This window comes from Oncorhynchus tshawytscha, linkage group LG01, assembly GCF_018296145.1.
Source record: "Oncorhynchus tshawytscha isolate Ot180627B linkage group LG01, Otsh_v2.0, whole genome shotgun sequence".
Lineage (NCBI taxonomy): Eukaryota > Metazoa > Chordata > Actinopteri > Salmoniformes > Salmonidae > Oncorhynchus > Oncorhynchus tshawytscha.
In genome coordinates, this window is record NC_056429.1 from 25,380,172 (window position 1) to 25,398,283 (window position 18,112).

Sequence of the window (18,112 nt, forward strand, 5' to 3'; positions counted from 1 at the left end):
GCCACAGAGACAGGCAGCTCCTCGGAGTCAGGAATAGGCAGGCCGATCCTCCAAGTCTGCCCGAGGGGGGCCTGGTTATTACACCAGCGTCTGCCTGGCACCGTGCTCTCCTCTCTCCACTTGGGGCGATGAAGCCATGTGGTGCTGTACCCAGCCTCTCCTTCCACTGTCTCTCCCTTGCCTCTCCCCTGCCTTTTTGTGTATCCCCTAACAGCTGTCCACACGCTTGTTCCACATTGTGCATAGAAAACGACCTATAGGTCTCTGCATGAGAATGATACACCTCAGAATGATGGCCCAGGCTGACTTATGGAAAAGCTGGCGGTGCTTCATATGGTTCTAGAGAGGACCTCTCCAGCTTGGTCCTATGTACCTGGGTAGAGAGAATGGTATGGTGAATGACCAACGTGTGAGTAAATTTCAAGTGTCTCCCAATAGCCACTCCATCTCGGAGATCATCTTGTTGGACATGACATAAATTATAGACAGGATAGATGCTGTTGTAGTACTGAGCATGAGTCGTATGGAGGACACATACTTCACTCAGGCATTGAGGAGTGAACATGGATCCACAGAGGAGAAACGTGTTGGTGTAATTTTCATTGTTTGTGGTTCTTTACAGATATTAGAATCCACAGTCTTTAATCAGAGTATCCACTGGCAAAAAGCAGCTTTTAAATTCTGTGGGTGGAATGAATCATGGCTGAAGTCAGGGCAGCGTTTCACTGCTAATGGCCGAAGTGCATTAATGTGAAAAGTGCATTAAAACTTTCAATGGTTTATCCGGTAGTCTGTAATAAAAACGGAGAATGTCAATTAAAATATGCAATATTAATGAAATCATATAAGGCGCAACGATACTGTACAAGGAAGACCCAGTTAGCTGGAGGCAATTTTTTTTATTTTCAAATGGTTCAGCTCACTCAAATGGGAAACAGGCTGTTATCCAGTCCTTTCAGTGACAGCAACAAGCAGTCACAGCATGTGGGTAGCTAGCCCAGTAGTGGCCTTTTGTGACCACACACCAGTCTTCAAGGATAACAATACACCCTCTTGTGGCAGACAGAATCCATATCACAGTGGATTTCCAATATAGCTACCTCTTTGGCAAAAGTGGTTGCTAAGTTTCCCCTTATTCTTAGAAAGCAATTCCATTTTCCCATTTGCCATATCAACAGTAGCAGCTGAGTTGCCTGCTACAGTATCTGTCACTGCAGTTATCACAATCGAAAGTTCTGTTCAAGTGCTTATTGAGGGGATGTTCGGTTGAACATCAGTCTCTTGTTCCCCAGTAATCTGATGACCGTCAACAAAAGGACAGCCCGCTTCAAGATATCACAGACATTGTTTTGCTCTATTACTGTACCTCTGTAGTAATTCTGAAATTACCACAGCCACAACATTGTACTATGCTCTGTCTTACCACATGTTATTAAAGGTCAACATAGGGCAAAAACACAAAAATAACGTATTTAAACTGTAGAACTGATCAATGTACCATCATACCAGGTCATTTAATGTTAAAAATAAAATACAAATGGATGAATAAGATATTTGGCTACAGAAGTGCCGTTTCGTACCGGTCTCTTCATCTTCTGTCCACCAAAAAAATCCTATGAAATGAAGTCAACACACACTAGAGGGGTTGTTGGCTAGCTAAAGTGGCTAGTTTATCCAACGAACTAGCTGCGTCGGTCGCGGCGCGCATGACCAAAATGACACATTGACGAACTACCAAAGGCACACTCCATTTCTGTTTGAAAATTGAGAAAGGCGAGGAGTTGAACCTTTAAAGAAAAGTAGCTTTATAGCAAAAAACTATTTCTCAAGCAATAATTTAGCTAGGACTGTCTGGGAGTGCTCTGAATAGGCAGGGGGAAACTGACAACTAGCTGTAACTTTACATAGAGGTTTGGAACTCTCTTTGTTATTGGTCTATTAACCAATTTACCTCATGGTGATGTCACCATGGAAAGCCAAAAACTCCTGCCCATGCAAACCTGCTGATAAAAAGGTAATGTGTAGATTGTATTTTCAACCAGCAACTACCAGGAAAAAACACTGATACATTTTCATTTAGTTTCATTAGCTGTTGTACAATATGACAAAAAACGAATTTTGACTAACCTTGGCCTCTAACATGGAAGTCTTGTCTGTGGTGCTGAAAATATCCTTTAGGTTAAATTATATGTAGTGGCAGTCCCACAATTATTGTAGCAAGCAGAGCAATAATCTTAGCATTCTCCATGTGTAGGGTGCTCACCCACTCTGCCCAGACTACAGCTCGGCTTTCAATACCATAGTGCCTGCACAGCTCACCACAAAGCTCAAGGCCCTGGGACTGAACTCCCCCCTATGCAACTGAGTACTGGACTTCCTTACAGGCCACCTCCAGGTGGTGAAGGTAGGCAACATTACCTCCTCCACACTGGTTCTCAACACGGGGCCCCACAAGAGTGCGTCCCCAGTCCCCTCCTGTACTGCGTGTCCTCACACAGTTCCAAGTCCATCATCAAGTTTGTAGACGACCTGACAGTAGTAGGTCTGATTACCAACAACGACAAGACGGCCTACAGGGAGGATATTCGCACTCTGACGGCGTGCTGCCAGGTAAACAACCTCTCCCCGAATGTCAGCAAAACAAAAGAGCTGATTGTGGACTTCAGGAGGAACCAAGCTGGGCACGCCCCCATCCTCATCAACCGGGCTGCCATGGAGATGGTCAAAATCTTCAAGTTCCTAGGTGTACATATCTCAGAGGAGCTGAAATGGTCAAACCACACATACACAGTGGTGAAGAAGGCACAACAGCTACTCTTCAACCTCAGGATGCTCAAGAAATGTGGCTTGTCCCCCCGAACCATGGCATGTTTTCCCCGTTTCTATCACTCAGACGTTGGCAGTATAGGAGCATCATGGCACAAATTGTAAAACTGGCCAATAGTGTCTACCCCCAGACCATCAGGCTGCTGAATAGCCACCACTAGTCAGCTACCTGCTCACCCTGTGCATTGTTTTATTTCACTTTGTCCTGTATTGTTTGAGCCCGTAGCTCAATCATTTCACTGTACACTGTAAGTACATCTGCAACCCTGTACATGTGACTATTAAACTCTTTAATCTAATCAACATTTCACTTTCTTATGTTTTAAATACATTTTAACAAGACAAATATAATTTGTAATGTTCTGAATCATTCAGCGGGGTCTTTCTCTAACATAATCATAAACATTAGAGTGCTGTGAAAAAGTATTTTGCCCCCTTTCTAATTTTGGTCAAAATATATATGCGCTTCAAGTATCAATGGTAAAGTGCTTGCAGAACAATAGCTCCATATGGAGCCTAAGTCCCATTCATGGTTGAAATAAATATCGCTCTCCTGGGGGTGATATGCCACTGAGAGGTACTCATACTATTCTAGAAAAACAATCATGCAAAACAATTGTAGTCAACAAGTAACTGTGAATGTGATGCAACAGCAGCAAGCCATTCATTGTGGGAAATGCCCACACAGGACGTGTGCAATACAATAAGTAGCCTACAATAGGGTAGAGTAAAATCGTGACTTGATATGGGGAAGTTTATTTGCAGACATTTAGGGGAAAATAATATTCCTTGTCTCTTTAAAAATATTAAGCAGCTTTATTGAAGTTCCTTCCAGGGCCACTAGATGTATCTCTGTTCCATTTTTCGATCAGCGCATCCTCTCGCCAACAGGGACGAGAGGAGACCTCGGCATTTTGTCAAGCAAGTGCACCCTGAATCGTGAGCGAAGAAAATATATTTAAGTTATTTATTTTTCGTGTCGTTAAGATAAAGAGGTGTGCGCAAGAGCCGGAGCAAATGGTCGTCTCTGGTGAAGGAAACCGTTTTTGGATTAAAAACACTTTATTCCGGCAGAGGGGGATCCTTTAGTTTTTCTCTTCTGCAAAATTGTTGGACGGAATTATGACGGAGTATGAAAAGGCGAGTTTATAACCTTTGAAGTGAAGTATTTTTCTTTGCCAAAGCTTGTGCCTCAGATTTTTGGGGAGATGATTCTAAAGAGCTTTGCACTCTGAAATAACGGGACATGGCACTGAGGGAAATTGTCTGAGGTGACGAGTGGTGGAGATCAAGCCTCATGGTAAATATACAATATTGAAATATGACTGTTCAAACATACTATTCGGTCACAGCCCTTGTCTACTTTTATCAAATGGCGATTTTAAATGCGAGCTTTGAGTCGAGGTCAATTGTAAGATATTGGGAAGGAGGGAAAAACTAGTTCTAGACTACCTAGCCTACATGCATTTATTTTCATGCATAATGTGTATATTAGCCTATATAGCCTATATACATATCCTAGAGTTATGATGAATTTGAAATTGGGATGCTGGCATGGTGGCTACATTCAACGACAGAGCATATTTTGCTATGTTTGGCACATATGCTCCTGTCCAGCTCTCTGTTGAAGTCTCTGTCTTTTGGAAGCTCACACACTCACGTGCTTTCATGTTTAATATGAAAATGTGATTAAACTACTTTCATAATGGTCGGTTGTGCTGATGCCAGTTGCCCAGGTGCTTAGGTCCAAATCACCATCCATTTTAATACCACCTGCAGCCCTGTGAAGAGACCTAACCCTATTTATTAAGTGCAATAAAGAACCAGTAATGCATTTCTCTGTGAATTGTAATACAACATAATCATCACTGATGAAGGAAAATTAATTTCCACCCGTCTAAATTCAATTGAAATGTTAATTGATATTCATTTAGCCATAAGGGTAAATACCTAACGCTGAGTCGGGAATGTATTAGCCTTCATTCATTCATTAATTTCAATGACTATGTTCGGAAATGACTCTCAGATGGTGGATAAGCATCGCTATGCTATGAATAACGGAATTAGATGGTAAATCGTGTAGGTGACGTTTGAATGGGAAAGTTCAACACTATTGGCTATAGGTACAGGGCACCAGAAAACTGGATAAATGCAGTATTTGTGTGTGCTCAATTTATAGCCCAAAGGCAGAAATAGTCATAGCAGTAAAAAGCTGACTGGATTAGTTCATTTGGCTTTGGCAAATAGTCGTTAATAACATTATCAACAATATGGATGTTTTATGCATGTTTGATATGGGGGATAAACTCCCCAATTATCATTACGTGATCTTCGAGCTATTAGTCATTGACTTCCATTGCTATATGCATACGTGGCCATTTTTCCTACAGTGAGCTCTGTTGTGGTCCTGTTAATTACAGTTTGTATAGACGTGAACACTGCATGCCGTGTCGTTATAGCCACCTTGGATTTTACTCTTGTAAAAGCTCATAAAATGAGGTACCCAATCAAATCTTACACAATATTAGATTCAAGGACAAAGTTGAATGTGATTTGAGATAGAGAGAGACATATGATTGTCCTCTATTGTGATGCAGGGACAAAAAAGTATATATTATACACATCCATTTGTGACATCGCTCTCAATGCAACTATCCCAGAAGGCAACACCTGGTTGAAAAGAAGTCATTATGATGTCTTATTTATATATAGCCTACATCTTTTTACTGACAAGAATATTATGTATGTTTCTGACCACCATATAACCAGTTGATCATAATTGTGGCCTATATCTTACCAGTTGGTCATAGTTCTGACCACTACTGATTCAGAAGGGTTAGGTTAAATGCGGAAGACACATTTCAGTTGAATGCATTTATATTATGTGCTATATTATGTACTGGTCATAATTAAGACCTCATCATAACCTGGCAATGACACCTGACTACAGCACTACAGTATTGCAGAGGACAAAGTTGGATATTGAAAAGATTGTTCATTACATTTCTATTTGTTTCCATAGGCACCAATTCAAGTTCAAATCAGCAACATTCATACATTTAAAATAGATCAAGCAATGGCAAAAAAAATCTACATCACAATTTTTTTGCACATGTGCATACAGTTATTGTTTCATAATTCCCCCACAGACATTACATGCCTAGAAAGACTGGGACACAATGTATATAGGCCCATTGTTTTGTTTTATTAATGATTAATAAGAGTGGCGTGATTGGGTAGATACTCATCAAGGACTTCTGAGCATAGAATGCTATCTGGAGTGTAGTGGCTCTCCTGACGAGTGGTGTGATGTGTCCGATCTGCAACGAAGATAATCAGCGTATTACAACTTTATACATTTCAGATTTGAAAAGAACTAGAGAAGGACATTCCTGAAGGAACTTTGTGGACCTCCATGGTACTAGTTGAAAAAGTTTGTGGCAGTATAGCTTAGAGATAGATGTCTTCCAAAAAGAGCAACTTGCTCATATACAGTGCTTTCGGGAAGTATTCAGAGCCCTTGACTTTTTCCACATTTTGTTACATTACAGCCTTATTCTAAAATTAATTAAATCGTCTTTTTCCCCTAAGCAATATACACACAATACCCCATAATGACAAAGCAAACACAATTGTTTAGAAGTGTTTGCAAATTTATTAAATACAAAAAAAACTGAAATATCGCATTTCAATAATTATTCAGACCCTTTACCCAGTTCTTTGATGAAGCACCTTTGGCAGTGATTACAGCCTCAAATCTTATTGAGATTGATTTTACAAGCTTGGTACACCAGTACTTGGGGAGTTTCTCCCATCCCCCTCTGCAGATCCTCTCAAGCTCTGTCAAGTTGCATGGGGAGCGTCGCTGCACAGTCATTTTCAGGTCTCTCCAGAAATGTTTGATCAGGTTCAATTCCGGGCTCTGGCTGGCCAGTCAGGGACATTCAGAGACTTGTCCCTAAGCCACTCCTGCGTTGTCTTGGCTGTGTGCTTAGGGTTGTTGTCCTGTTGGAAGGTGAACCTTCACCCCAGTCTGAGGTCCCGAGGGCTCTGGAAAAGGTTTTCATCAAGGATCTCTCTGTATTTTGCTCCGTTCATCATTGTCTCGATCCTTACTAGTCTCCCAGTCCCTGCTGCTGAAAAACATCCCCACAGCATGCTACCACCAAGCTTCACCATAGGGATGGTGCCAGGTTCCCTCCAGATGTGAGGCTTGGCATTCAGGCCAAGGAGTTCAATCTTGGTTTCATCAGACCAGAGAATCTTGTTTCTCATGGTCTGAGAGTCTTCAGGTGCCTTTTGGCAAACTCCAAGCGGGCTGTCATGTGCCTTTTAGTGAGGAGTGGCTTCCGCCTGGCCACTCTACCATGAAGGCCTGATTTGTGTAGAGATTAAATGGTTGTCCATCTGGAATATTCTCCCATCTCTACAGAAGAACTCTAGAGCTCTGTCAGAGTGACCATTGGGTTCTTGGTCACCTCCCTGACCAAGGCCCTTCTCCCCAGATTGCTCAGTTTGGCCGGGCGGGCAGCTCTAGGAAGAGTCTTGGTGGTTCCAAACGTTGTCCATTTAGGAATGATGGAGGCCACCGGGTTCTTGGGGACATTCATTCATTCATTCATTCAAGGTTTTGCTTAATCTAAATTGCAATGTTCAAACAACTTTTTATTAACACACCGCTCCATAATCCTTAAGGCATTTTTCTAGACAGAGGTTCCCCAATTGATGACAGCTTGGCAGTCTTAAAAAAAACAAATTGAATGCAACAATTAAAGTATAAAATAAAATAATAACGAGACAATAAAATATGATCTTTTTCAAAAGTTGTGTGTCTTTCATATCATTCCTGCACCAAACATAGTTAGAAATGGTTGTAATTGGCAAATCTCTTCCTCTTCTCTGCAACTGTGCACATTTGTGTGTTTGAGTGAGGGCCAGGGAGAATGAGCAAGAGAGAAATGGGATAAACTTTACATGACTCACCGAGGGAGGTGTCTGTTGAATCTGGACACAAGGATTTTGCACCTGAAAAAAAGGCGAGTTAAAATAGGATTTTATTTGCTTTACAAATGTATATTATTAGAGTGGTGCTATTTCAATTGGATCTACTAACACTAAGATCAGGCAAGCATGGGCAGCTGAATGGCATGTCTCTTGGGGAATCCAGTCTCACCTGATGCAGAGAAGAAACTTTAATGATCATCAGCATAGCTATTACAAACCTAGCTCTTACACAAGTGGCTAGTATGAATCAATAAACATTAAAGATCAGAGTATCTTTTTGCACACACAACTAACTGTCAATGATTATGGATTTAAGAAGGGGTGGTTCTGCGCTCTCATTTCCCTGGGATGTGGCAGAATAGGTCAATGGTAAGTGAATGGGTGGCCAAACACTGCTGTAGAGGCCATGCATTTGGTCATTGCCATGTTTCAACTGTAAAGGCAGAGTCAAATCATGATGAACCATTAGTTAAGGCAGGGATGGGCAACATTGATGAGGGTGGGGGCTACAGAAAAATGGAACTCATAATGAGGGGCCGCAGTGGCCCCACCTTGCGAGCAAAACATTTTAGCAGCCCGCCTCGTGACAGCGAAGATAAAAAAAAAAAAAAACGCTTTAAAATTTCCTGCAATTCTACACATTTTGCCTTGCGGCTGAGAGAATATTTTGCAATTTTACAACTAATTTCATGCAAATTTACTCATTTTGCCATTTATTATGATAACTGGTGATCAATCGGCCCAACCAAGGTCATTAATTCAACCATGCTTACTACAAGTTTAGATAACTGGCTGCTAGAATAACTTACCAATAATTTAAAAAAGAATAATGCTGAAATGGGCTCATTAAGTGACTGCTGATTCACAACCAAATTTAGTGTATTCTATTATTCTAACTCTTAACAGTAAGTTGAGATCCCGACTGAGTCCTCCCGCCAAAAAAATATTAGACTAGCTTAAAATGTCTCACACACACAATAAATGTTTCCTATATGTAAATTCATCAACCATCTCTCTCTCTCTCTCTCTCTCTCTCTCTCTCTCTCTCTCTCTCTCTCTCTCTCTCTCTCTCTGTCATTAACTAAACAGATATCAAAATATCAAAATGTTTGCTAGTTAGCTACAACCAATGGCTACAACAGGTAAAAATGAAAAGTTACCATGTCCTTGGAGGATTAACCATAGAGCTAACATTAGCTAGCTACAATTACCCGGCTAAGCAAATCTTTCCTTGACATTTTTCTCTCCAACAAACTGCCGCTTTACTTACAAAAATTAAAATAACAATGCAGGAGAACAGGGACTACCACTTAACAGTAAAAACGTTTAGATTTTTTGTGTCAATTTTAAGAAATGTTATTTTTCAGCTGTGTTGTTGTGGAGCCTACTGGGCGCTCTGTCCCAACGGCCTTATGGAATAATGACAAGTTTTAGCTTGAACTGAAGTTTTAGCTACTGAAATGTAATTACTACATGCATTATGTTAATTGCTTAAAAACTTTAAGCGAAAACACAATAGTCATATTGTCATGGTCAAATTCAGGAGCTTAAATTTTTGACTAATTATTGATGGGAATAAATAACATAAAAATTGGGTTTTGTAAATCCTGGTGGATTGTAGTAGGATATTGAAATGAAATACATACTGTAGGTCTACGTGTTATGTATTAAACATCAAAACAGCGTTCATTGGGACAGAAGAAAATGTGCAGCACAATAAACAGTGCAATTAGCTAAACCAGACAACAGGTTACCATTAGAACCCAACATACACAGCAAGCTATCACATACAGCATCATTAATAAAGCAAAGATTATGTACTGCTGTTTTACTGCATTTTAATGGTAGTGAATTTTTGTTAGGGTGTCCTGTATTATTGTGCATGTTTATCTTACATGCTGGTAGCCTATAACAAATATTATGGAAGTGAATGTTCACTTTGCAATTGTGTGGAGTGCAACTACAAAAACCACTGCTATAGCCTGTTGTCAAATGTGCTCAGCTGAATCATACAAACTCTGCTGAAAAAGAACATTACTCCAATTGTAATAATTGTAATCGTTCTAGTGTGGGTCCATGGCCCAAAAACTCTATACATGTTTATAACGATTGCTGTCTATTAATTGAGTAGAATTTAGATAACTGGTCAGTAGTTATATCAGATTTCAACCAAAAATCAGATATCAACAAAAGTAAGACTTACTATATATCATGAAAAATACCACTTAATCCCAACCAGATTTCAAACAGAAAAAGACGTCTTTATGACGTCGTATGCCCACTGGGTAAAGATATGATCATGACTCACTCAACTCACATCAATGAAGGGTTGTATAGTAGGCCTAGCCTGTGCCTCATAGCCAAATGTATATGAAACAAAGGGATAGTTTGTTGAATATTGCCAAGGCTACTGTGAATGTTTTTTGGTGTTGTTTTTTACGTGTGGCATCTAAAAGTGCAGAAGTTCGTACAACAATTTTCTAAGTCCATTGATTTAGTGTCACGTCAATAGCCTGAAAGGTTAGAGCTCCTTACAATAGGCTGCCTCCTCTCCTTAAACTCCTGGCAGCATCCAACTCAGCTACCCACTCTGTACATAGGAGGGAGCTAGTTCATAAATAATGGAAGTGTTGACTCTTTTGTGTTCCTGTTGTTTCAGGTGCGTTCTTTTTTTTGTAACCAACTTATTATTTATACTTTTTTTTAAACAATCAAAGACCTGCATACAAAGATAACCCCTAGCCCATTCCCCTGTTCAGATAGGAAAACTGTCATTGGGATGATTCTATTTTCTTTTACAGTATTGTCAGAGAGCTTCCAACTGTTGTATGTCGTCGTACAGAATATATTTTCCGTCTGGGCGTTTTTCCTTTTATACTACTATTTTTGATTATTAGTTTTTTTTTAATGAGGGAACTATTTCCCTTTACACCTTGCCCAGACAATATTTACACATAATCACAGTCAGACAGCGTGACTTTTAATTTGAAAGGATAATTCCACAAGCTATGCATGTAGGAGGCACACCTGTAATGGATTGTGTATTACCATACTACAACACTATAGAGACCCAGAGAGGAATTCTGTGAAGAAATGAAGGGATGGTTTGTGAGTACAGTATACAGAAACACTACACTGTAAAAAAAAAAATGTTGTTTTTACAGTAACTTACTTGCAGCCTATTACCTGTAAGTTACTGTAAAAAAAGATATAGTATATTACTGTAAATTCCAAAAAACTTTGCTTAACAGTACATTACTCTAAAGTGTATGGTAATGTACTGTTAAACCAAAGTTAATGTAAAAACAACATTATTTTTTTTTTATAGTGTTTCTTTTGCTATGGGATGGAGACTATGGCAGCTATCCGCCACCCTTTCCTCATGAAATTATTGCTGGCGAAGGTTTCTGTAACAAGTTCTAAAATGGCAGACAGTGTTGCTTAATTTGGGGCCATTTCGGAACTGTCTGCATATTTTTCAGATTTTCTAGCATAGGCTCCAAATGGCCCTTACGGAAGAGGGCTTTGTGAGTGCCTGTGGCATGTATAGTGTTAGAGATTTGCCAAGGAAGGTGGTTTTTCATGTAACCCAGTCATTTCAGGCCATTTGCTGGTTATTTAGCCCCCACAGTGTTTCTTCAGCTCAAGTGGACTGATGCACTCCTCTTGTCAACATGAGAGCTTTAGTGGCCATTTGCTGTGTTTTCGGTCAGTTCATTGTGTCCTGACTGATCTGAGGTGGGAAATGGGGTGCAACGAGAGCCTCAGCCCTGAAATGGGGCATTAATAAGGTCTGAAGAGTGTGTGTGTGTGTGTGTGTGTGTGTGTGTGTGTGTGTGTGTGTGTGTGTGTGTGTGTGTGTGTGTGTGTGTGTGTGTGTGTGTGTGTGTGTGTGTGCATGCGTGTACCCAGTGGAGGGACATTGGAGCACCCCATCTAATGAGTATACAGAGTCACAGAGCTCTCCTGTGGCACCTGACCAACCCTCTGGTATGATGACTCAGGTTCTCACCTCAGAGGGCACCTAGTCCTTTCACACTTTTTCTGTCCATTTCCCGGGGAAACAAAAACAAAACACATGAAAAGTGGAGCACACAGTACGTGCCAGAAAAAGCAAGACAAAGCTAAACAGCCGTAACGGACTTGTTCCTGTGATGAGTGTAGTTTGTACTTGCTGCTCACCCCCTCCCATCTAGGGTTGTGTGGCAGCGCCGCGGTCAAAACTCCACTTCCCACCTCTCCACATCTGCTGGAGTGAAAGGACCTCTCAGTCAATCGATCAGAGTCCTGCTGTTCTAAAGGTGAGAGAGAGCTGGGTCATAGAAGCGCTCACACATTCCAATTCAGCCCACTTAGGCTCTGTGTTTGCACATAGACACCTGTCCTTCCTCTCAGGAGGGTGACTTTTAAAGCCAGAGCAAAGTGAAAAAATAATGGATTAATATTGTCGAGAATAAACTGCTCAAACGCCCCACTGAAAAGATTGGCATTGAAATGTATGGCGGCCGTTGTACGGGCTCTCTGACCAATTCTGCTATTTTTATTCTTATTTTTTGTCCCTTTTTGGTACATAACATTACCGCCATTGTTTCCTAGGATCGAAAATAGCTTTTGGACATCGGAACAGCAATCACTAACCTCGATTTCAATGAAAATGTCTACCTCAGTGAGTCAGATGCGCAGGACATACTGCTCACCCCGGACCAGGCCCTTATCCTCGAAACTCGGAAGAGAAAGAGACAGCAATTTAGAGGCCGACATGCGGGCACCCTGATGAAACCGCAGTGGCAAGGAAGTAAACCGCCTCTACCCTCTTTTGTATTGGCGAATGTACAATCACTGGAGAACAAACTGTATGAGCTCCATTCGAGACTGTCCTATCAATGGAACCTGAACAACTGTAATAGCCTATGTTTGTCGGAAACTTGGCTAAACAAGGACATGGATAATATTCTAGCTGGTTTTTCTATGCATTGGCAGGACAAAATGGGAGCGTCGGGTAAGCTCAAGAAGTGTGGTGTTTCTCTCTTTCTTAATAACTGTCATGTCCTGACCTTAGTTCCTTTTTTATGTCTCTATTTTAGTTTGGTCAGGGCGTGAGTTGGGGTGGGAATTCTATGTTTTGTTCTATGTTTTGTATTTCTGGTTTTGGCCTGGTATGGTTCCCAATCAGAGACAGCTGTCAATCGAACCATACTTAGGCAGTTTTCCCACTATGGGTTGTGGGTAGTTGTTTTCTGTCTTTATATTAGTTACCAGACGGAACTGTTTCGGTTGTTCTTTTTGTTTACTTTGTATTGTAGTGTTCAGTTTAATAAAATTACGAACACTTACCACACTACATATTGGTCCGATCCTTCCTACTCCTCCTCAGAAGAGGAGGAAAACCATTACAATAACAGCTGATGCGCTCTAATATTCATTTGTTGGATGCAAATTTGTTGGATGGATTTGCTGTTTTTTTGGGTTGTGTTTCAGATTACTTTGTGCTCAATAGAAATTACAAGAGGGGTTTAATAAATGTAAATGAATTTGGATGCTACCATGATTACGGATAATCCTACATTAATTGTGAATAATGATGAGTGAGAAAGTTACAGACTCACAAATATCATGATCTACTATTCATTCAGGATTGTCCGTAATCATGGTAGCATCCACATTAATGTAGAAGCGTTGAGAAACATATTCTATTCTTATTTACAATAAAAGTGACTCCAAAATGCATTATTTACCTTTTAATTTCTACAGGGCATAACATAATCTGAAACACAAGTTTGTAGAGTCACAAGCTTGATGTAGCCACTGCGTGCTATGAATATGGGACCAAATACTAAACTTTTTACTACTTAAATGTACATAAGGGAATTTGTCCCAATACTTTGGCCCCCTAAAACGGAGGGACTATGTACAAAAAGTGCCGTCATTTCTAAACGGTTCACCGATATGGATGAAAATACCCCCAAATTAAAGCTGACATTCGTCATGTTCATTGCATCAATTTAAATTCCAAAGTTATCGTTACTCATTGTGTATCTATTACGTGTTTTCCTTTTCCATCATTTCTCTATTTTCTTTCTCTCTGCATTGTTGGGAAGGGCCCTTAAGTAAGCATTTCACTGTTAGTCTACACCTGTTTACGAAGCTAGCACAGACTGGAATATGTTCCAGGACTCATCCAATGGCATTGAGGAGTTTAACCACATCAGTCACCAACGTCGTCCCCACAGTGACAAAAGGAACACTTACATGATAATGCTGTTCAACACCATAGTGCCCTCCAAGCTCATCACTAAGCTAAGGACCCTGGGACTGAACTTCCTTTGCAACCAGATCCTGGACTTCCTGACGGGACACCCCAGGTGATGAGGGTAGGCAACAACACCCGCCACGCTGACCCTCAACACAGGGGCCCCTCAGGAGGGCTTTTGTCCTTTCCTGAACTCCCTGTTCACCCACAACCGCGCACAACTCCAACACCATCATTAAATTTGTTGATGACACAACAGCGGCAGGCCTGATCACAGATGACGATGAGCCTATAGGGAGGAGGTCAGAGACCTGACAGTGTGGTGGCAGACCAACATTCTCTCCCTCAATGTTAACAAGACAAAGGAGCTGATCGTGGACTCCAGGAACTGTAGGGCCGAGTACTCTCCCATTCACATCAACAGGGCTATAATGGATCGGGTCAAGAGCTTCCCGTTCCTCTGTGTCCACATCACTAAGGATATATCATTGTCCGAAAACACCAGCACAGTCGTGAAGGGGGCACAACAATGCCTTTTCCCTCTCAGGAGGCTGAAAAGATTTGGCATGGCTGGAGTGGTGTAAAGCTCACTGGCCCCTTAGTTCCAGTGAAGGGAATCTTCACGCTAACTTTGTGGCAACAGTTTGGGGGAAGGCTCTTTCCTGTTTCAGCATGGCAATGACCCCATGCACAAAGCAAGGTCCAAACATAAATCGATCAGTGTGGAATAACTTGACTGGCCTCCACAGAGAGCCCTGACCTCAACCCAATCAAACACTTTTGGGGATTAATTGGAACTCCGACTGCGAGCCAGGCCTAATCGCCCAACATCAGTGCCCGACATCACTAATGCTCTTGTGGTTGAATGGAAGCAAGTCTCCACAGCAATGTTTCAACATCTAGTGGAATGCTTCCCAGAAGAGTGGAGGCTTTTATTTCAGCAAACAGGGGACCAATTCCATATTAATGCCCATGATTTTGGAATGAGATGTTCAACGAGCATTTGTCCCCATACTTTTGGTCATGTATTGTAGTTAGTTAAATAGCTACCTGGACTATCTGCATTGACCCTTTTTGCACAATCTTCTTTGACTCATCACATATGCTGCTGCTATTGTTTATCATCAGTCACTTTAATCCTAGTTGTACATACAGTGAACTCCAAAAGTATTGGGACAGTAACACATTTATGGCAGAGGGGAGTGTATGTGGCCCAGTACATCACTGGGGCTGAGCTTCCTGCCATCCAGGACCACCAACAACAAAAGTCACTCTCCCAATACTTTTGGAACTTACTGTATCTACCTCAAGTACCTTTTACCCCTGCACATCGACTCGGCACTGGTCCCCCTTGTATATAGCCAAGTTATTGTTACTCATTGTGTATCTATTATTAGTGTTTTCCATAACTTCTCTATTTTCTTTCTCTCTGGAAGTAAACATTTCACTGTTAGTCCACACCTGCTTTTTTACGAAGCATGTGACTAATACATTTTGATTTCATATGATTTGACTGAAGTTTTGCCTCGTTTATATCTCTGAAAGAACGTTTTGCCCTCTATTTTTGCCCATTAAGAAACCAAACCCAAGTTTGAGTCCCACCAGGGGAAACTAGTAGAGAGCAGGTTCTGTGTTTACTCTCCCCAGCTCACAGGCTTGGCCCTTGAGGGCATCCAAGTCCCCCATGAGATCTGCGGTAAGTAACTAATTATTGCTTTTGATGTAAACCAATTTGAGGAGGACCCCTGGATCCTAGGGGTGGGCTAAAGTGGAGCCGTAAGATCTGTGTACCCCAGGAGAGCAGAGCTGGGGAGAGCCCGCTCCATTTGCATTACGGTAAAATATAATCTAATAGTGGAGTTTATCATTTTTCTAAATGTATGATAATGACTTTCCCAAATACACTCCTGATCAGGCCTGGTCTCTGTGCCCTGAAGTGAGAGAGTGGGAGGTAGTGTTTCTCACTGAGCACAGGGACTCTCGGAGAGCAGCCAGGAAGCTTTTCCATTTTTATTTTTTCACGCCAAACTGGTGCTTCAGCTGTGACCCCTGGCAAGAAGACACAAAGATGGCAGCCAGGTGAACCAAATGGAGGGGAAAAACAGATGCCCTCCCACACAGCCATTCAGCCACAGCCATTTAGAAAGCTAAATACAGTCAGGCTCTAACAAGGGCTGTGATCAGCATCACAATGCTGATCACAGCCCCTGCCAATGCCACCCCTACTCACATCCTGCCCCTGTCTTTCTCAATTGATTGTGTTATCAACTTGTATTCCCTTTTCTTGCATTGTTTTGTTTGGCTGTTCTTGCAATATTTTGTGAACACACATGAAATGCACTTAACAAATAAACTTGATTTGATTTGAGAGAATTGACCTGATAAGCTAAGTAGAAGCACACATGGAGCTGTCCAGTTATGATGCTCTTCAGCCTCCTGGTAAACAGTGTAACGTGGGGATGTGAGACCAGAGGAGGAGGTTTTCTTGAGGGGGCCAATGAAGGGTAAGGGGGTAGTGTATGGAGGCTGCAGTATGCAGTGTGATGCAGGACTTGGCTGGGGCAGCTGCAGACGCTGGAAGTAGAGCAGGATGAATAATGTACAGCCACGTCACCCCTGTCGTCATGCACCTCAGTGCTCCGCCACAGGCTACAGACATGTGCTGGGCACTGCACGTCATGTGTATATGTGTGTGCGTGTAGTTTTTGTGCAGTGTGTCTGTGTGTGTGTGTGCAGAGTGAAGCGCTCATAGCTTGCCGTTACATTTGAACTCCTCCATGTTCCCAGCTCCAGAGCACGGAGAGTTGATGTGACATGACAGCATGCGAGAACCTGCTAGAGTCAGAGGGACTTAAGCAGTAAATTGGAATTTGTTAACTGTCATTAGCCATAATTTAGATGGTAGCAATGGTCAAAAACCCAAATGGTGGATACTACTACTATTACAATACTACTGCTACCGCTGCTACCATTTGTAATGGATGATAGCATTGGTGTAAGCGTTCTATAATTTTTTGTTAGTAGCACAAATATTGTTGCCGGTAATTTGTACTATGATCAGAATTGTTTCTTCATCATCATTTCCTTCTGCATTTAGATTGCAGATTTCTTCTTATTCATGTGTGAATACCAGACTTATTCAATTGCCAGCAGCATACCATCCTGCATACCACTGCTGGCTTGCTTCTGAAGCTAAGCAGGGTTGGTCCTGGTCAGTCCCTAGATGAGAGACCAGGTGCTGCTGGAAGTGGTGTTGGAGGGCCAGTAGGAGGCACTCTTTCCTCTGGTCTAAAAAATATCACAATGCCCCAAGGCAGTGATTGGGGACGGTGCTGTCTTTCGGATGGGATGTTAAATGGGTGTCCTGACTCTCTGAGGTCATTAAAGATCCCATGGCACTTGTTGTAAGAGTAGGGGTGTTAACCCCAGTGTCCTGACTAAATTCCCAATCTGGCCCTCAAACAGTTACCTATTAATCCCCAGTTTACAATTAGCTCATTCATCCCCCTCCTCTCCCCTGTAACTATTCCCCAGGTTGTTGCTGTAAATGAGAATGTGTTCTCAGTCAACTTACCTGGTAAAATAATGGATTTAAAAAATCATCAGTCTTTAATAACCCAAGCCTTGGGATTTCCCCCAGCTTGTGGAGACAGCCTCAGTAGAGCTGCTGCAGTCAAATCTAGTTACCATTTACCTCACAATGTCACTGACACATTTTTACTAAAGGGTGGTGATACAATGGGCATTGTCTCAAACAGCGCTCGACTTTTGATGAGTGCCAAGGAGAATTCCGACTTGTGTTCTTTAAATCACAGCAACGTCCCACTGTCACACCACAAAGTCCACAAATCACAGCAGGCGGACCTGCTGGCTAATCATATCCACTGAAATAGTCATAAGCAGCTGACTACAAATTCCCCAAAAGCCTTCCTGGAGGTGAAATGAGATCATTAATGTCAGCGGTAGCTCGCATGGAAGTAAACCACACAGTGATGGAAGGTTTAGTCTGTTGACTGACTGCCGGCATAACTC

The 18,112-nt window shown here is 41.7% G+C and overlaps 1 protein-coding gene across 1 annotated transcript in view; it reads left to right on the forward strand.

Moving 5' to 3' along the window:
- Nucleotides 1-3,723: 3,723 nt before the first annotated feature.
- Nucleotides 3,724-18,112, forward strand: part of LOC112260299 (neuroligin-1) — a 98,655-nt gene continuing 84,266 nt past the window's right edge. The window contains exon 1 of the mRNA XM_042327894.1: nt 3,724-4,126. The gene's annotated coding sequence lies outside the window, so the exon portion shown is untranslated. The remainder of the gene's footprint in view (nt 4,127-18,112) is intronic.